The sequence below is a fragment of the Physella acuta genome, unplaced genomic scaffold (assembly GCF_028476545.2).
Source record: "Physella acuta isolate Inbredline_101_S28 unplaced genomic scaffold, ASM2847654v3 ptg000271l, whole genome shotgun sequence".
NCBI lineage: Eukaryota > Metazoa > Mollusca > Gastropoda > Physidae > Physella > Physella acuta.
Window position 1 is genome coordinate 94,021 of NW_026731790.1, and position 21,644 is coordinate 115,664.

Here is a 21,644-nt window from a genome sequence, read left to right on the forward strand (position 1 = left end):
ATAACCCCTATATGCTTACACATTTCCTTAGTACATCAAATCCCCTATTTTCGACACAAACCCATTCATAAAGTCATGCTAAGTATTTTCACCATACTCAAGACAACCTATTTTATCTCCACTTATCAACATCGTATCTTACAACAACAGCAGAATCCACAGATATCCAACATCAAAGAAGTTTCCGGAAATACCCCCATAGCACTCTCTTAACTCACTGACACCACCTGATCGAACACCCCGGGGTCATGCACGTGTAGGACCGCATCACGTGACTTCAAGATATTGACCTTTACGATACGGATATTAAAATACCAGAGTTATAACTCTTGACGGATTATGCAATACAACATAATCAAATTGTAGAAGAGGAGATATTTTTTTTTCTTAAAACCGGAAACGCTCAAAAATATCTGGCAACTTTTATTTTCTCAGTACGGATGCTGGTGTCAGTTCTACTAGTGTTGCCTGTCTACTTAGTTCCTACTTTATGTCTGCTTGTAGAGAATGCAGACAATTTTAAATGACGTTTCTCGGTTAATAAGACATCGGACGGGAGGAGAATAAATGTTAGACTACGGGTGATAAAAAAACGAAAGTACCTTCCATATGTCCGCATTGGTTCATCGTTTCTAGGTGCAATTTAGTCTGTACACTCTACAGGAAGGTTTAAAGTAATAAATAGCTTATTTAATCAAGAATTTTCATGGAAGGAGTTAAGTTAATTAGTGATATGGTTAGGAATATGAAATAAGTTAGATATCTCTTTGTTTAAAAATAAATCGGTTAAATTAAGGTTAAACTATACCTTCTTCATCTTGGTTCTTGTTGTATGGTTGTGCTGAGGGATAGTGACAAGTTAAAAGATAGGGATAATAATGATCAATGATTAAGGTAATGGATATATATATATATATATATATATATATATATATATATATATATAAAAATATAAAGTATACTTTTTATTTGCATTCATGTGGGGGGTATTTTCCTAGATTAGTGAAAACCACCACCCCCTATGTATTAGCAGACTCAAATTGACGTTTTTAGTTAAAGTAATTATTTTCATAGAATCACCCGCAGATTGTCTAGTTCTTCGGGTTACTTTATCAGCTCTGTATTATTACATTTGGAAACAAGAAGAGTTTCATTCAGCTAACTTTGCACCGGATCGAGGCGGGAAGGGGGCACTTGGAACTTCCTGTGGCGTGGCGTGGAAGATGATAAAGGTTGAAGTGTGTATTTTAAATTTCAATGCATTCATTTTTATTTGGTTGGAGAGATAGGGAACACGAATTGGATGACCCTAGGGTGTCCGGGGGAGGGGGGGGGGGGGGGGGTGGTTATCACCCTACTTCTGGAGGCCTAAAAAAAAGAATTTCCTTTAAACCAAATGAGACGAACATTTTGAGTTAAATAATTTGACGAAGTTGTTGAATTCATTTTCAGATTTAGCAAATGTATTATCATTTAACACAGATGCTGTCTTAGTTTTTCGCCAATGGGCAGGCGTCTGTACTCTAAAATAGGGTATGTGCGGTTATTAGAAGTTTTACCTTTTCTTTAGTGCTTAAATAAATGCCACATCATAATAAACGAGCGTGCACGAAATGGGAGTTAACTCTTCCAATGTTATTTCTTTTCTACTACTAACTACGAGGGGAGATAATTCCGACATGGGAGATAACTCCAAGGTCTTACGGTGTCATTATGACGCAATAGAAACATCTCTTTTTTGGATTAGCCCCCTGATTTGATTCCACGTGAGCCAGAGTCGTCCTTGACATTCACGTATCCTGAGGTGTGTGTCTTTATAGCCGCGGTGTGACGTGTACCAGTTCCTGGAGTCTATCACGTAACATGAACCAGATTAGTTGTGAGCGAGGGTCTGTTAACTTCAGATTATCGTTTGATTGACGCGTCTTCAGATGTAAACAGGCAGTAAAAAAAACCAGACGATTGACCTACTTTATGTAGATACAAAAAGTTGTTTTTACATCATTGACATTTTTCACAAAGAGATTTCTCAATTTTTTTTTTTTTTTTTTTTTTTTTTTTTTTTTTTTTTTTTTTTTTTTTTTTTTTTAGAAGATAAATTTTATTTTACACTTAAAACGAACGTATTGAATTAAAATTAACTTGGGTTTAAACATTTTTTTCTCCTGAACTCTTTTCTGTGCAATTTTGACTGTAAAAGCCACCTATACCAACAAATTAAAATCAACAGAGACAGCTTTTTGGGCATAAAATTAAAATAAATCGCAGCAATATCATCACAGCTACTATAAAGGTGGTAGTTTCGAGACTTGTTAGATTTTTCACAAAATCCATGTCCACCATTTAAGAAAATCTTCGTATATCTATTCTCAAATACTCTCAGCATAGTCAGGGGTTCCTGTTCTATTCACTTCCTTTTGGCTGCAGGCTTTGTAACTTTACCTGTAGGGCATCTTCCTTAACAACAGACTTGATGACACCCACAGCTACTGTTTGATTCATGTCACGAACAGCAATCTACTCTATGCTTACGTTTAAAACTGTAAGAAGTTTGTTTTACATAATTTACATTTTTCACTAAGATTTTAGTTGTTTTTTTTTTCACTAGTTTATGCTTAAGTTTAAAACTGTAAACAGTTTTTAACCTAATTTACATTTTTCAAAAAGTGATTTCTCATTTTTTTTCTCTAAATATTGACAAAGAGATTTCTTAATTTTTTTTCTACTTTATGCTTAAGTTTAAAGCTGTAAACAGTTTTTTTATGTGTCGAATAAAAAAAAAACCGAATTTTCAACATTTTTGATCAAGTAGGCTACCAGTTTCTTTTTGTGTGTGTGTGTTAAAAGCGAATTCGTGCATTATCAGTAATTAAGAACTTGATAAAAATGTATCGGTTATTTTCTTTTGAAGCTATTACATAAGATAACAGTTCGGCCTCTTCAATCAACCATGACCTCCCCACCCCTCTTTTTCCTCTTTGAAGCCATCAAAATATAAACAAAAAACTACTTTTTTTTGCACTAGTCAATAGGGCTGGTAAGTAGGTCACCAACCAGTTCTACGGCTCAATAAAACCTGCTTGAGCCATAGAACTGGTTGGTGACCTTCTTACCAGCCCTCTATTTAGAATGGTTTGAAAAAAAAACAACAATAAAAAACATTTTTTTATAATTATCTCCCTTGACTACTTGTTTTTAAAATAATACACAGACAACTCAAACAAGAATATTTTTTTGTAATGACCTCCAGTAAAAAACAAGACAAAATTCGTGTCCTTGCCAGGAATACACCCACCAATCAGACCAAAATAAACAACAATCTTAAATCGTTTCAGGCTATGTGACATTAAGAAGCTTAAGTGGATTCTAATTTATGACATACCCGGGCTAAGGTCAGGGCCGTGTATTTCATTTCATATTTATCAGTAATTAAATTAAACACCTTTTTAAATTTAACCTGAGTGGGTAGGGTGGGGAGGGGGTTAATAAATGCGGAGCTGACCTCCTTGAAGCTCATATTCTGATAACTTTTACAGCATGCACCTGCTAGGTGAGATATCGTGCGTGTAATGAGAGTAGCCCCCCTTGCATGTGAACGCAGAAAGCATAAACTAACAGGGGAAGATATTTGGGAACGTGATACAGATTCGTTTTCACTTCCTGAACTAAATGTCTTTAGCTAATTTGGTCAGATGTTTGCTTATATTTTGTGCAAACAAGCCAGAAGCTAGCACTTAAATGGATGTGCTTATAAGAATATTTTTCATTCCTTTTTCTTTAGTTGATACTATTTTTTAAATATTTTTTTAATCTTATGATATCGACTTCATTATTGAAACTTTCGTTACAATCAAACTGGGCATTTGATAAGTGATGTTGGCGAACCGACTAACCTGCAGAAACTTTGTGCTTACAACTTTTGTGAGAATTATAAGGTTCAAAGCAGTTGATTTTAAATAAAATTTGCTGTAGCAAAAAAGATAATCTTTATAAGCCCGTTGATATTTGATGAACCTGCTGCCCTTGACGGTTTTGTACTTGGGTGAGTGAAAGATTTTTAAAAAGATAATTGCATTTTTGACGAGTTTTTAAATAGTTTAATCACATTAGGGCAAGATGCTGACCACACTATCCCTTATTATGCCTAGGTCACAGTTACCGGTGGGTTCTAGGATATTATCCCCCGTCAATTACCCCCGGACATCCCCGAAATTCCACCCCCCCCCCGTCTCCGGAGCAGATAAGACGATGGGACGGTGTGGTTTGGGGTAGCGTATGACTGCGAAGTCCAGAGTTCGAATCCACGGGCTGGTTAGGCTGGTTAGCTGGAGACAACAGCCCGTCTCAAAGGGAAAAAAAACCTCCAAGATTAAGCAACCGCTGCCTTGTAGATTATTCTTGACTAGTTCAAAGGCTATAGAAGGAAATCCAGAAAAAATAGACCAACGATGAAGACATGGGGCACTAGTGCGCATAATATTTACTCGGAATACTTAATTTGTGTTGGGGGATATCCCTTTCAATATATAACACAACTGAGAACAAAGAAGAAAAAGAAAATAAGACAAAACATGTTTTTGAAAAAAAAAAAAATATTTTGTCATCTCTCTTTCGCAACAAAATTTTTAAAAAGTTAGCTTTGTTTAACTAGAGAAAAGCCTGGCCGGAACCGTCAGTCTAACCATTGTTTGAATGGATTGTTTTTCAAATCTTTGACATTTAAGAGTTTTTATTTTCCACTTACGCAAATAACTGGATTACGTAAATGGAAGATTGATAAACGGCATGTAACATTCTAATTAGAACGATAACATGGACAAGTGACGTCATTTAACTTGACAAATTAACACATTAACAAATTAACAAATTAGGACTAATTAAGTAAAAAGCTTTTAAAATTATTATCAAACTGTGAAATTAAATAATAAAAAATAATTGTATTAACGTTCTGCATAGACTACATCTATTTCAATTATAATTTCCATTATAGATCACAATTATACCGTTAGCAGCCAAATAAAGTTACATAATATCAAGTTAGAGTTAAAAAGTGCAACAGAATTTCAGTATCTATTTTAATAAGACACGGGAACATTTTTAACATACACAAAAAAAAAAACAACAATAACGTATACGTGTACCCAATTATTTCGATAATTTTTTTTCTTAGATTTTATTAACTGATAATGTAGGCCTAGATACTACACTAAAACAATATTTAATACACTTTCATATTAAATATGTTTTATTTACATGTGAAAGATTACGGCACATATAATAAATAATTTTTATTTTAAAATTTATTGTAAACTTAACCAATAGTAGAGTAATATATCATATTTTAGAAACACGCAATGTGCGCTTACAGGGGACCATATGGTTGGGTGGTAGAGCTAAAAGATGCTAACTCTAAAGTTCCAAAAGCAAATATGTTAAGCAAGTTCCGAGGATGATTGTGGGCCAAAAAAATTCCCGGAATTCCTTCCTAGATTTCCCGGAAAAGCCATAAAACCTCGAAAAATGCAGTTTTTGGCCCATATCTCGGCAACCAGACCACTTAGCGACTTGAAACATTACCAATCGATTCCTGCCATAATTTAGAACAATATTGCCGAAGAAAATTTTCAAAAATATCTTTTCGTTCGGTCACAAAAAATTAATTAAGGAAATTGCGCTTAAATTGTCACTAGACTTTGTATTAACTTGTTTTTTTAAGAAGGACGTGTTTAAATAGTAATCTAAGTAATGTTCCCAAAAGAACCCCGATAAAAAATTTGCTGTTTTAATTGTGATAGAAGGATGAGACTGGGAATCGCTTAGGAGTGTCTGTCTGACACTCTTTAGTAATTGAGTGGGTGGGGGGGGGGGGGCGGCTATAACCTTAGGCTTGACTTAATAATGAACTCCTTGAGCGGTACTGTACGTATGAGGGAGGGTTGTTTGTCTTGGGGAAAGGTTGTACGTCTGGAGCAGGGTTGTCTATCTGGAGCAGGGTTGTCTGGAGCAGGGTTGTCTGTCTAGAGCAGGGTTGTCTGTCTAGAGCAGGGTTGTCTGTCTAGAGCAGGGTTGTCTGTCTAGAGCAGGGTTGTCTGTCTAGAGCAGGGTTGTCTGTCTGGAGCAGGGTTGTCTGTCTAGAGCAGGGTTGTCTGTCTAGAGCAGGGTTGTCCGTCTAGAGCAGGGTTGTCTGTCTAGAGCAGGGTTGTCTATCTGGAGCAGGGTTGTCTGTCTAGAGCAGGGTTGTCTGTCTAGAGCAGGGTTGTCTATCTGGAGCAGGGTTGTCTGTCTAGAGCAGGGTTGTCTATCTGGAGCAGGGTTGTCTGTCTAGAGCAGGGTTGTCTATCTGGAGCAGGGTTGTCTATCTGGAGCAGGGTTGTCTGGAGCAGGGTTGTCTATCTGGAGCAGGGTTGTCTGGAGCAGGGTTGTCTGTCTAGAGCAGGGTTGTCTGGAGCAGGGTTGTCTATCTGGAGCAGGGTTGTCTGGAGCAGGGTTGTCTATCTGGAGCAGGGTTGTCTGGAGCAGGGTTGTCTATCTGGAGCAGGGTTGTCTGGAGCAGGGTTGTCTATCTGGAGCAGGGTTGTCTGGAGCAGGGTTTTCTGTCTAGAGCAGGGTTGTCTGTCTAGAGCAGGGTTGTCTGTCTAGAGCAGGGTTGTCTGTCTAGAGCAGGGTTGTCTGGAGCAGGGTTGTCTATCTGGAGCAGGGTTGTCTGGAGCAGGGTTGTCTATCTGGAGCAGGGTTGTCTGGAGCAGGGTTTTCTGTCTAGAGCAGGGTTGTCTGGAGCAGGGTTGTCTGTCTAGAGCAGGGTTGTCTGTCTAGAGCAGGGTTGTCTGTCTAGAGCAGGGTTGTCTGTCTAGAGCAGGGTTGTCCGTCTGGAGCAGGGTTGTCTGTCTAGAGCAGGGTTGTCCTTCTGGAAACACACCCGTTCCCGCCGTGCCTGGGGTCAGTTTTTAAATATCTGATCTTGATCTTTTAGTTTGCCTCTGGAGAAATAAAATGTCAGCCAAAAAAGGTAAACAAGTTGACGGATTGAAAACTTCCACTTTATTTTCTCTTATTTACCGCATATAAAAAAAGCTTTTATTTCCTCGCTTTCGATTTCGGTTTTGGGGTTGTGGAGTGCAGATAAACTTTTCAATTGACGGGTGAGGGAGGCGGGAGGGTGAAGATGTTTTTTTAAGATAACTAGAAAAATTCAAACACTTTATATTTTAGGAAACGTTGGTTAAGGCGAAATTATACCTCGTATAAGATGTTTCTTACAATACAATCTGACGGTAATCTAAATTGTAAATGTAATAGTGATTAGTCATCTCAGTGTGACACTGTCCTGACATCATGTTAGAACATAGTCATGCTGAAAAAATAGATAAGTGACCTATCGTCCTAATAGGACACTGCCTTATGTCCCACCAGGACAATGACATCTGCCCCAATAAGACGGCGATTGTCCTCTCTCCTACTACGACATTAACCTCTGTCCCACTAGGACAATGACCTCTGTTCAACTGAGACATTGAGCTACCATCTTGACAAGACATTGACCTGTCGGCACACTAGGACGTTGACCTCTCTCCCACTACGTTATTGACCTCTGTCCCACTAAGACGACCTCTGTCCCACTAAGACGACCTCTGTCCCACTAAGACGACCTCTGTCCCACTAAGACGACCTCTGTCCCACTAAGACGACATATGTCCCACTAAGACGACCTCTGTCCCACTAAGACGACCTCTATCCCACTAAGACGACCTCTGTCCCACTAAGACGACCTCTGTCCCACTAAGACGACCTCTGTCCCACTAAGACGACCTCTGTCCCACTAAGATGACCTCTGTCCCACTAAGACGACCTCTGTCCCACTAAGACGACCTCTGTCCCACTAAGACGACCTCTGTCCCACTAAGACGACCTCTGTCCCACTAAGACGACCTCTGTCCCACTAAGACGACCTCTGTCCCACTAAGACGACCTCTGTCCCACTAGGACAATGGCCCATGTCCCACTAGGACAATGACCTCTGTTCAACTGAGACATTGAGCTACCATCTTGATAAGACATTGACCTGTCGGCACACTAGGACGTTGACCTCTCTCCAACTACGATATTGACCTCTGTCCCACTAAGACGACCTCTGTCCCACTAAGACGACCTCTGTCCCACTAGGACAATGGCCCATGTCCCACTAAGACAATGACCTCTGTTCAACTCAGACATTGAGCTACCATCTTGATAAGACATTGACCTGTCGGCACACTAGGACGTTGACCTCTCTCCAACTACGATATTTGACCTCTGTCCCACTAGGACGACCTCTATTCCACTACAACAATGGCCCATGTCCCACTAGGACATTGAGCTACCATCTTGATAAGACATACATATCACATTAGGATATTCCCTCTGTGACACCGATAATGAACCTTCAGTTGTCTGAGCTAATTTTCTCACCTGTCCATACTTTTAACTCTCTTGTGGCTTTCCACCCTTCATCCTAGTTAACTCACGGCATTTTAGGCCTAAATCAATCTTTAACAAGGTATATATGAAGTGGTGGTATTAATTGTGACTGAGTCACTTTATAGTATTAGCTTTTGAAATTTAATAAAACGTTATCGTTGACATTTTCAGCAGCTTATTTTAATTACTAGATTTTTAATATCTAAACTTTTCTGCTATGTGTTTACACGTAAATCATCTTTTTATGTTTTGTATGTAAGCCTTTTTATGTGTTTATAAGTTAACCTATTCTGTGTGTATTAACGTGAAACTGTTTATTATGTGTTTATCTGTAAGCCTGTTTTTATGAGTTTGCATGTAAATCTGTTTAGTATGTATTTATATGTAAACCAGTATATTATATGTAATAAATAAAACAGATTAAAATCTTTCATCCTTCGATAATTTAAAAAGTAATTTTTTTCATCCCTGTGAAAGTCTGGGAATATAGCGTTCGACTTCAAACTACAGCAAATCGATTCGTATCATTTAAATTGTCTGTAATTTCATTTCGAAATAACGGCTTATAACTCTTATCAACAGATTTAATTTCGCATTTTTACACTGAGAGTAGAGATGAAATGCCATCAAAATTGCAAATATCTCTTGATTTATTATATAAACAAGTGGTCTAAAAACGGTTTCAAGGGAGCCAAAAATGTCAATTTTTTTTCAGATTATGTTTTGATTTTGTATTTAGTAACTTATTAACCAATTTATCCCAGAGCAAAAAGCTGAAAATTACGATTGAAATTTTGAAAAGGCAACCAGTGTGTAAGTACACCGAGGTTAAAAACTAACATCAAATGTCGCATTCAATAATTGAAATCGCTTTCTGAATATTTAACCCAAATGAAAATTTAAACGAACGACAACATTAAAAGATAGTGTTTGTCTTAATTGGGAGTAACTAGGTTAAAATATAACATCATAAACCGGCGAATTGAGCAGTTCAAGATATTTATTGACCGTATTGAGCCGAAAGGAAAACTTCAATTACGAAGGGGGATATTAAAGATAGCGTTCGTTTAGAGTTAGTGCATTTAAGTTAAATACTAAAAATACAAATGTGTAAACATATATACGTTACTTGGTTAGGGATTTATCTCCACCAATATCCGACTGAAGATATACACTTAGAAAAAAGATATAAAATAAGAAACGATAAAAACAAACAATTTATATACAATTTCATACTAATTTTAAAAATTGCGAAGATAATTTAAGTTTTGATTGGTTACCATTTTCTCCATACAGTTTTCTTAAAATTATGAGAGCCTACCACCACCCCCCCCCTCTCAACCACATCTTATGCCCCGATTGTGTACTTATTTCATCTTAAACATTAGTAGTAACACTTTTGTTCCTATAAGTAATAGGGCTGGTAAGTAGGTCACCAACCACTTCTATGGCTCATGCCGGTTTTATTGAGCCGTAGAACTGATGGGTGACCTACTTACCAGCCCTATTGTTGTTTGTATCGACCTAGATACATGACCTCTCTGTATTACAAAAGTTGAACGACGCCGCCTTTGTTCAATTATCTCCCGCTGCCCTAGTAATCTTTCACGAGAGTGTAAATAAAAGCGTGGGTTTAATTACAACGTTTTCATTTTTATTTTTACTACAATTATATCCAGAGTAGATTTTAATTTTTTATTCATTCTGAAATTTGAATTCGCTGTCCATTAATTTACCCCTACAGTTCTTTCATATGCGGGATTCGTTAAAACATACTTTTTTCTGATTCTTTAAAAAAATAAATCATTTATAAAACAACCGTGATCTTCTGCAACAATCGTAAATTCACCGCCGTTAGGATCGTGTCTTCGTTAAAATCTTTTTAATTGCAGGTTCTGCAATTCAGTTTTTGTGTTAATTAACGATGAACAATCAAGAGAAATATCGACGCGAATAACAATGTGATAGAAATACAGAAAAGGGAATTAACACTAAACCCAGTTTATGTTGATGAAAAGGGGAGATAAGAACAATGCCGCGCGGACTTGAAGGTCATTGAGCTCGTATGATTTGATGGAGGAAATTATATCATGGAGAAGAGAACAGCAAAGGGACGCTACTAGATGGCGAATGTGATGGGTGATTGTATGAAAACAGAAGGGGAGACAAAAATGGTTGGCTCTATTCATACTGGTTGGATTTGGCAAACATGGTTGTCTTTCTACATACTAGGCGATTTATAAAAAATGGTTGGATCTAGCCATGAAGTTTTTAGCATTGGTAACAAAATGGTTTGTCCTATTCATAGGGTGGTTGCCACTGACCATTTATTGGTTCTGGTTTAATTATGGTTGGCCTTTGTCATAGAGTGGTTGTCACTGTTTCCGTTTAAATATGGTTGGCTCTAGTCATAGAGTGGTTGTCACTGGCCACTTATAGGATCTGTTTAATGTGGTTGGCTCTAGTCATAGAGTGGTTGTCACTGATTCTGTTTAAATATGGTTGGCTCTAGTCATAGAGTGGTTGTCACTGGCCACTTATAGGATCTATTTAATGTGGTTGGCTCTAGTCATAGAGTGGTTGTCACTGGCCACTTATAGGATCTTTTTAATGTGGTTGGCTCTAGTCATAGAGTGGTTGTCACTGACCATTTATTGGTTGTCACTGGTTGTTGGGTTGTCTCTGGATCTGTTTTGACGACTACACACATCTGTTTGTGATTAACGTATTTTTATCGACTTGATGACGTCACTACAGAGAATTTCACTGATTAAAAATTCATTGCAGGTAAAAAAAAAAAAAGAAACATAACCACACACACATATACACACACATATACACTATCACGCACATTCACACACCGTGTTGGTAAAAAAAAAATTGTCAGAGCTGACTATAGATTCAACTTGAAAACACAAGAAAAAGAAAACAAAACGAATATTTAGTTTCTAACATAGAAACGTGTGATTTCCCGAAACGTAACACCTCATTAAAAGAAAACAAAAAAATCGTCCTCTTTCATATCTCAGACATTAAATAAAATGAAACTGTAACTATATTTTTTTTTAATAATTTTTTTTTCGCCACATGAAACAGATTCAAGACAACTTGAATCAATCTCACAATTATCATGTTCATTTGTTTCACTTTTTCCCCACATTATGTTTTTAAATCAATGTATCTAATTCATCAAATCAATTACACGTAGGCTCTTTTTGCTTTCTAAGCAGAAAATGCGTTGCTGGTTTGTTAATAAAAAAAATTGATTGATCTACTTTTATTTATTATATAATTGCTTTTACTTTTTGATTAGAACTAGGCTGCATTTTGGGTAAATAAAAAAAAAAGATTTTTTTGTATAATTTCTCTTTACTTTTATACATATGAATGCGTTACTTTTTTGAAAAAACAAATAATAATAATAAATAGACAAGATAGCTTGATTTATTGTACATTTTAAAATGAGAAATTTAAAATGTATGACGACAGCGCTAGATTTATGACAGGGGTTCAACGACACTGTCTTGATCTAACCGCACAAAACGACATCTGGATGAAAGATAATTAGCAGATAATTGAATTGTTCACGTGACAGCTCAGGTCAGAGAGGCTAATGAGTTTATCTAATTATTTCTTCACGCACATAATTATGTGGTCAGTTCTATGGTTTACGCGTTTACTTTCTCGACCTCCACAACCCTCCCCTCCCACCACAGCAAGTAATTAATGTTTAATGTTAGTGAGTACCTACGAACTTTAGTTGGAAATTTGAAAAATAAACAGATAGTGATCTCCCCTAAACTTTCTCGAATATTCTTATATAACTCGGAATACAGACATGATTTTTAATTACTTAAACTTTTAAAAATATAATAGAATCTCGTAGAAAAAAGAATTGCGCACCAAGCGAACGCCAAAACAAAATGTGCATAATGGTGCGCAATAATATTAGTACTTTTTAAATTTACATGCGTTTTTTGAGAAATCGGAAATAGCGTAAATTAGTTCTTCCGGTAAACGGAAATTACTTAAAATTTGACAGAAGGTAGAGAATTAGATCTTTTACTTACATTTAAAATTTCATTTATCTATCCGAAATTGTACTCAAGTTATAGGCTTTTGAAAAATTCAAAGTAGAAAAAGTACCACTTCCGGTTATCGTAAATCTCTCAAAAGTTAATACGGATCTACGATTTTGATAAAATACTTATATATGAAATTTCATCAATCTAGCTGTAACGGTGCTCAAGTTATCGTGTTTACACACACACAGACAGACACACACACACACACAGATACACAGACATACGGACAAGATTGCAAAATTATGTTTTTCCGTATCAGTGAGGTGTTAAACGTCGAGAATTGTAAAAATCTCGATATTTTTTTTTGCACGATTACAAGACTTTCTCTATACTTCGTATATACGAGAAAGTAAAAAAGATAATCAGGTAAGCATTTACAAGTAGGAATGTTCCGGAATCACATTTAAGTTAAACTATAAAATTTAACATTATAAAAATATTATAATCAGTTGTTTGCCTTCAAAGTTTGTAAAAAAACCACATATTTTGGTTACAGCTCAATTATACGTAATACTTTTAAAATATATTTCTCCTATTAATGAGAATGTCCTGTAGTTTGTATATAAAATAAATGATCATGGCGACAACGATATAATAATTTCTTGAAAACTTCATGATAATATACATTGAACAGAGGAGCCAGCCCATCATTTATTTACTATCTCTAGCGTTCACAGCAATATAACCTTTGTCCTACTGCATTTACTTTCTTTCTGTGACTTATGTTTTGTCTCATACCTTGTCACGGGAGTGATCTTCAATACGTGTTAAAAATCAGAGTCTAGATTCTAAGGGCAGAGGATTCTGGTATTCAAAATAATTCAATGATAAAAATTACGTTTTAGCATCGAAGAGAAATACATTCGCAGATATAAATGCGCATGAATCATGAATATCAAGGTCATTTCCTGTCTTATTATTCTTTAATGTTTTGGAAGCGATAAAAAAAAAGACATTCCACCCCCACACATACCTCCGATCTCCATCCATCCTCTACGTTATTTATTTTCTAATCAGTTTTTCTTTCCTCCGTAACTGTGTTATCCAGTGGATTCATAAATCCATCCAGACACGACCCAGACACACACAAACAGATGAACATCGCGATGTTTTTTTCATTAGAGGTAGAAGCCTCTATAATATCTGTTTGTGTCTTATTCTGTGTTTTTTATTAAGCCGTGTCTCCGTTCGTCAAGGGGCAAGGAAGAAACAGAATATGCCACTTCTTGTACAAGCTAGACATACACTTTTTTTATCGTTTTACATTCATGCCATATATACTTCTTTGTTTTAATAAAACTACAAAGTATGCAAACACATTACACTGAAATTAGCAAAGCAAGCGGCGGGTCGTCGATTTGGTAGCGCTCATGGTTGCTAAACCAAAAAGTGTCGTGTTCGAATACAGGGGGGTGGCGGACACCGGAGAAAGCATTTATTTTCCTTATTAATGCACTTTCGTTCGAGGGGAGGGGGCGGTAGATATTTTTCGGGTGGGGGGGGGGGGTGGGTGGTGGCTCTGACACCCCCCCCTCCCCCGGCGGGAGAAATGCCTGCAAGAAAAAACTCTGCCTGAAGATAATTTACAAATGAATTAACAACTGTTCAGTGTGAACACAAATCCTTAGCAGAGGCGTAGCGAGGGGGGGGGGGGGGTTGCGGACCGCACCGGGTGACACCATTTAGGGGCGTGACACCAAGGCAAAAAATAGCAAAATATATAGAGAAAAACTTGAGAAGGGGGTGCAAATTTAAAGTTTAAGGGGGGGGGGGTGCAAATCGAAAGTTTGAGGGGGGTGCAAATCGAAAATTTGTCCCCGGTAAGGGTCGGTACGCCTCTGGGGGGGGGTGACACCATTAAGTGCCGCACCGGGTTACACCCGACCTCGCTACGCCACTGATCCTTAGTAATTATTTAATATTTAAATGCCTCTATGAGGTAGGTGAAGATGTATCACTTTGTTATATTGTGTTATGGATGTGTACTTGGTGGTCGAGCTACTGTGTTATAAAGGGTTGCTGAGAAAGTTATATATCAACTATAGAGAAAACATTAGAAATTAAAGCACAGGTCACTTCTTAAATTCTAGTAAAAGTATTGGATACATACAATAGCGACCCACGCTTTTCTTTTTAGTTATTTAAATTGTAGTTCATTATTATATTTATTTAAAAAATCAGTTTTTTTTTGTTTGTTTTAGTGCATTGTTACGTATAAGCTTGTCATTAAAACGATTTTTAAACATTTTGTTTTAATTTTGTGTTTCTAAATTTCCGACTATCCGGAATGTATGTACACATAATCCGACGCAGCTGGTTTACACACTGTGTTCTATATTCATAGCACAATGTGTCACTGTTTTCAGCTCCAACACACCACATTAAATACTTAGCAGCAGCAGCTGTTTGTAGAACATGACTGCTCATTGCAGAAATTTTACTTTAAGAAGTTGTATTCTTGTGGTGTTGACGGTGTGTTTGGTGGGGGTGCCGTGTGTGTGTGTGTGGGGGGGGGGGGTATTTGAAATGAGAGCGTTCGGGTTGTGTGTGTTTCTGTGTGGGGGTGGGGGTTCATAGTAATGTGGATTAAGGGGTTCCTTAAAATGTGGGGTGGAGAAGTGAGAAGAGGTGGAGAGGTGAGGTTCATAATAAAGGGGTGTGAAAGAATGTTACTTAACGTTACATTTATGGGGTTTAAACTGTGCTTGATATGTTGATATGTAACACGTTCGACTTTAAATCAACACATCTCTCTAGCTGTTAAGTCGGATGTGATTTGTGTCTTGTAATTTCATGCATTAACGTTAACAAGGACAAATACTACAGTTCCATGAACAAATATAATGTTAGAAAAGTTTTAATTTATTTATTAATCATTCAAATTGACGATAAGTAAAGCCTGTAAACGTTTCTCTGTGTAGAGACTAAATTTTCTGGGGGCGGGCGGACAATGTTAAAAGTATATTTTCTGTACATAAATTATACTTCGTTCTAGGAGTGGAAGGGGGATGGGGGGGGGGGAGGGTTGGTAAACGTGCCCCCAACTCACCCCCCCCCCCCTGCAAGAGATGCCTGAAAAAAATACTGATCACAAATGTCGTCAAATTATACGATTATTTTTACTTGTCAAATTATACGAACATTTTCCCTTGTCCAATTATACGATCATTTTTACTTGTCCAATTACAGGAACAGTTTTCAGCTATACATGAAATACGTATGTTGAAAAAAATAAAATTACTTAAAAAAACAATAAAATAACGCATAATTAGATGTCAAAATGTATTATCGCGAGCGCACGCAATGTTTTTAGGAGGGACTTCCGGTTATTCAACTTTTGTAAAGAACTAAAATTTTGGCACTGATAAATTGTTGATTTTACAGCTGATAGAGAGAGCGATAACTCTGTACGCTCAGAAAGGGGAGGTAAGGTTTGCAAGCTGGTTTAGAAACAAACGATATTGAACTTTTAATCAGAGTTGAATAATGGGAAACAAAAGGCGTTTTATAAAAAGCTGAATAAACAGGAAAAAGGTAAAAAAAAAGATTTATCCAAATCGGATAAAAACCCACATGTTAATTATTAAAAAATAAAATTGCCATTTTTATTTAGGCGAAGATAGCTTTATGTTTTGTATCCGTATATAGAACGTATTTTAATCAGGATGTTATTTTGTAAAGTGGGTTTACTTTGTTTTATGATAGTTACATTTAAGTTAGGAATAGATACTAATTGAATAGGCCTACTATTCTCATTAGTTTGATTTACTACTTCAGAAGACAACCTAAATTAGCAACCGTATTGCACTAATTGCAAGGAATTTAAAAAAAAGACAACTTATTTTTACCTATCTAAAAAAAGTTCATTTAATTTGAATGATGATAATTGATAATTAGCATGATTAAATTCGTACAGAAAAATAAATTGGACCTTTTTTTTAAAATTTGCCATAATTCGGTTTTTTTTTTTTACTAAACCAAAAACTCTATCTTCTGAGTTTTCTATACTCTATGTTAAAAAAATAATTTGATTCCATATGTATAAGAATTACTCAATGACATCATGTTTCATCTACAAAACAACCCAAAATCAATATCAACTCTGAGTTGACGTTCCCGAGTTAGATTCATAATAACACCAATCACCTCCTAGAATTCACAATGATGCATATTAGCAACACGAAACACCACGAAGATAATCAGCCCTGTAATCCCCCCTCCCCACCCTTTAGTCTGGAAGATCTTGCGTGTACCCTGATCTGTATCTAGTGCCATGTTGCAGGATTGAATTATCGAGTTTCGCGGTGTACATGTAAGTGTTGCTTCTGGGCGCGCCGCGGTAGGATTGTTTTTGTTGGCGGTGCGCGCTATTCAATATTGCTGCTTAGCTGGAGTTTAAAGGGCAGTTAAACGCGGAGAGAGCGTTCATTCAAGTCGAGATAACTTGTTTATAAAGTGGGTTTTATCGCCCGACTCAATGTTATTTCTTTCAATACAGTTGTGAAAAAGTGTTTTTTTTTTTTTTTAAAAGTTATATGTGGATTTGTAAAATAATATGTTTGCTAATATTCGATTTCAATTCGGTTGTATTTTATTATTCCGACATCACGAGATTCTTAAAAGGAAGTGCTTGAATTAATGATAAGCTTTGTCATTCTAAATCCTTTTAAAATTTTTGGTTTTTACTAAAGCTGTAATCGGATAGAAACGCTAGTCAGAAACGTCAATAAAAGTTTGTTTCCAGGAATGTTTTCGATCTATTTTGAGGATTTTTGTAATGTTTTGTATTTGTAGTAGCGACTATGTGATATTTTAAATACCTGAACACTAATCTATTATGGAAGTCGCTCTAAATTTTATTTTCATTTATTAAAAAAACAACTGTTGTTTAGTATAATTTAGAGGTGTTTAAAAAAATTTTTAGTACACGTTTTACACAAGTTTTATACCTCAATATTTATAACTTAAATAAGTCTCTTTCCTTTTCATGTTATGGACGAAATACATTTTTTTCTACAAAGCCACAGTGCTACGTAAACTATATATGTAATGTTATACTAAAATTAAAAGGATACTTTAAAAAAACAAACACCTCCCCCCTCCCCATCCCCACACATAATTTAGTAATTGTTTTGTTCATACTTGTAACGCCTTTTTATACATTTCTTTCAGTGACGTGGAGGATTGAAAAAGTTAAAACGTGAGTATATTAAAAGTTTAGTGTAAACTTTAAATTTAAATGTAAATACTGTATCGATATAGCAATGCCATTTTTGTTTGCTTATAAAAAACAGTAGCACTACTATAGCAATGCAATTTTAGATGCTTTATATTCACTGTAGCACGATACTGAAGGCAATTATTTTATTTATTAGAAAATTATCACTACATTAACGCCAGTTCAGTGTGTTTAACGTTCTATTATAAAGGATACAATTAAAGCTGGCGTAGGACAGGTCGGAGAATGGAGATAAGAAATAGTTTACCCAAGGGAGATAAGTGAAATGAAGCATAGGGGAGATAACTCATATGTCCAATAGCACGCAATGTCTCACATTCTGTAAACATTTTCTTCGAGAGAGTATTTAATTTAGAGCACGTTATTCTAAAAACAGATGTTACAAAGAGGGGGGGGGGGGGAGTGGTGCAGATGTATATTGGCTTACATTTATTAATACATGATATGCACAAGTGATGAACTAAATATTCTCAAAATATAGTGTTCGTGGATCGATCCAGAGAATTATATTCCAAGGGCGAGAACCAAGGCGTTAAATACAGAGATCAATGGTCACTCAAGCATCGTAATACCCCCTTTCGACCTTGGCCGTATCAGTCCAAATAATGCTAAGCCATACGTTTAGAGCCAACCGACTTTGGTTGAAGAATTTGCCTATAGGAAACCAGAGCAGTGTTTGTCCCAGACTTTGTTTTACCAGGGGGGGGGGGCATTGTTGAAATTTTCGAGGGGGGGGGGGACAATGTTTACAGTATATATTTTCAATTAAAATAAATGTATAAAAACTTTCTAAAAAAGTCCATTTCGTTTGAAGGGATTGGGGGGGGGGGGGGAGGGGGGGCAGTAGACTCTCTTGGGAAGGTGGGAGGGGGCTCTGCCCCTCACCCGCGAATATGTGCTTGCTTTGAAGAATCACTGAACCAGAGATGGTAATCCTATCTCCTAAGAAGCTCCACCCCTGTTTGATTTTGGAGTTTCCTCTACTAGATATGTTGCTGTCCCCTTTCATTTGCCAGTTGGTTCTATTCTCACACCCAGTTTTCATGACGAAAATATTAATAAAACTAATAAAAGGCAGTATTAATAACATATACCAACCAGATCACACTAAATTTTTTTTATAACAAATAATAAACCACTACCCGACCATCCTCGTATACAATCCCAAAACAAAATTCTCTATCCAGATTTTAATATAAACTACATTTCCTAAATTTCCGCAGCTTCAAATTTTCTGTTTAAAGTAACGTACTTCCTAGCCCCGTACGTTTAAAGCGAATCTAATCTAACGAATGGACTATTTCCCTAAATCAGGGTCGTTAGTGGAAAATTGAAAACCATACAAATCAGATCCTGTCCTTGTCTCCGCGAAGCACAGACATTTTCCGCGAAGCAGCCATAAACTGTGATCGAACGAGGCGAGAGTGAACTAAAAAAATAAGGTTCCCTAAACATGTCAGACTTGAAGTATTGAAGGCCGATTCGGGAACCATCAATAGATCTTTCATTGACGGTTGGGAAATCTAGGTCGTGGCCCTCATCTAATTTTAGAAAATGGGTGAAGTGGGTATTTTTTTTCTCTTCCTTTAAGTAATGACTGAGTGAAACATTATGTTAGTGGTGACTTGGACTTCAATAAGGAAAAAAAAACCCCACACAATTGATATGTTATTTGTTATACTCGTGTATTGCATTATATATGTTTGTATTTTTTTTTACCTAATCCTACACCCATCATATGTGTGTGTATGTGATAAATTATTTTGTATAGGCATATAAGGAAATCAACTCGAAATAAATTACATTCACTCATTAATGACTTAATACGTAACTTTATAATGATTTAAAACGCAACTTATTAATGACTTAATGCGTAACTTATTAATGACTCAATACGTAACTTATTAATGACCTAATACGTAACAAATTAATGACTTAATACGTAATGACCTCAAAAACTATTGTAGCGTTGTCGGTTTCTTGGTGTGAAGCCACAGATGTATTACTGTTTTATGTTTGTCTCTTCTACGCTGCCTCGACCCCCACGCTCTACGCCAACCCCCATCCACGACTCTATAACATTACAGCTAGTTCATAAACGACATACTTATCTTAAGGTGAAGGATTATGGGCGATGAGGGTGGGTTATTTTAACGAGAGGGGGGGGGTTAGAAAGTGTAGCTTTTAAAAAAAAAGTAATTTTAGTGTCTGAATTTTGGCGTCGTTTCGGGATTTTTTAAAAACATTTTTGTGTAGGCCTAAACAGCTATAAAAAAAACGAATCACTATGTTGACCAAGCTCAGTAAATATTTGAGAAGGGTATTACTGTTTTTAAAAAAAGAAAGCAATTTTATGGCAGTAGTAGGCTGCCGCAGAGGCGTAGCGACCGGAGGGGGGGGGGGGGGCGCCGACCTTAGCGGCGCCAAAATGGTTTGAAAAAAAAATCAAAAGCTTATTTTAGCTGAAGCTTTGAATTATAATATAAAAATATATATGAGGGGGGTGGGTGGGCGCCAAATTGAAAGTTTGTCCCCGGGCGCCGGGAGGGGTCGCTACGCCTCTGGGCTGACGGAACATTTTATTTTTAAAGGTGCGGGGGGGGGGGGGGGGTGGAAGGGTGAGTGCGTGATAATAGTAAGTGGTTGGATAAAAAGCCCTGACGGCTTATACGAAAATCAGCATATTATTTTAGATGTCGGTCAAGGGACACTAAAATAAATTGAAAGTGATCTGCTGGCTTTCACTTAGTTATAAAAGTCAATGTTTTAATGCCCGGGTTTTTAATTTAATTAAAAAACCATCAATTAACCATCATTAACCGAGTAAAAAAAATCCAGTTTATGAGACTTTACCCAGACCCAAGGGAGTTAAATAAAATTAGGTCCGTAGCACTGAAAGCTGAAGGCGAAGGTTTGTTCAGATTTCTCCTATAAAGTCATGTAGAATGTAGATAAGGGACAATTTGCTATGTAGATAACACAATAGTTGAAATATAAATTATACAATGGTTAAAATGGAAAGAATGCAATCATAAAATTGTAAATACTATAATAGTTAAAATGTAGGTAATAATCTAGATAAAATGTAGAAAACAATTTTGATAATACACTAATTGAAATGTTGATAATACACGAATTGAAATTTTGATAATACACTAATTAAAATGTATATAATACACTAATTGTATAATAGTTAAAATGTTGGTAATAATCTATATGAAATGTAGAAAACAATTGAAATTTTGATAATACACTAATTGAATTGTTGAAAATACACTAATTGAAATTTTGATAATACACTAATTAAAATTTATACAATACACTAATTGAAATTTATATAATACATTAAATACAATTTAGATAAGGTGTCGTCCGTAAATGACGTTACACTCGTACAGTCTGTAATTTTGTTACGGTGTGCGATTAGGGGGAGGTACGGGGGGGGGGTCAGATGGAGTGACGTCACACTTTTGTATTATAAAAAAAATTGTTAGAAAACGAATTTTAGCCGCTATTTCGCGGTTTTAATTTGTAATTTGTTTTAAGAAATTGAAATAGAAATTGATAACAATATTCTATGTTGACAGCAGACTAGATGATGGGAGAATATACATGTTTTAAGAAAATTTCACCTCCAATTTTGAGGGTAGTTGAAGGCTGAGGTGTGACATCATTTTAGGGAGGGGGGTGGTCTGGCTTTTTTTTGTGACGATGTGTGACGGAGTGGAGAGGGTAAAAATCGTCGAAAAGAAAGCGTAACGTTATTTATGGATGAATCTAATGCAATATTTTAAATGTAGAAGATACATCAGTTATTTTCAAACGAAAGATGGCCGCTGTGGCTTACGGGAAATGTTCACTACTGG

The 21,644-nt window shown here is 36.3% G+C and overlaps 1 protein-coding gene across 2 annotated transcripts in view; it reads left to right on the plus strand.

Annotated features, from left to right (window-relative positions):
- LOC131939257 (cytoglobin-1) overlaps positions 1-21,644 on the plus strand; it is a 147,554-nt gene that overhangs the window by 46,738 nt on the left and 79,172 nt on the right. For both annotated transcript variants that reach the window (XR_009386396.1, XM_059297460.1), the window contains exon 3: positions 17,712-17,739. The gene's annotated coding sequence lies outside the window, so the exon portion shown is untranslated. The remainder of the gene's footprint in view (positions 1-17,711; positions 17,740-21,644) is intronic.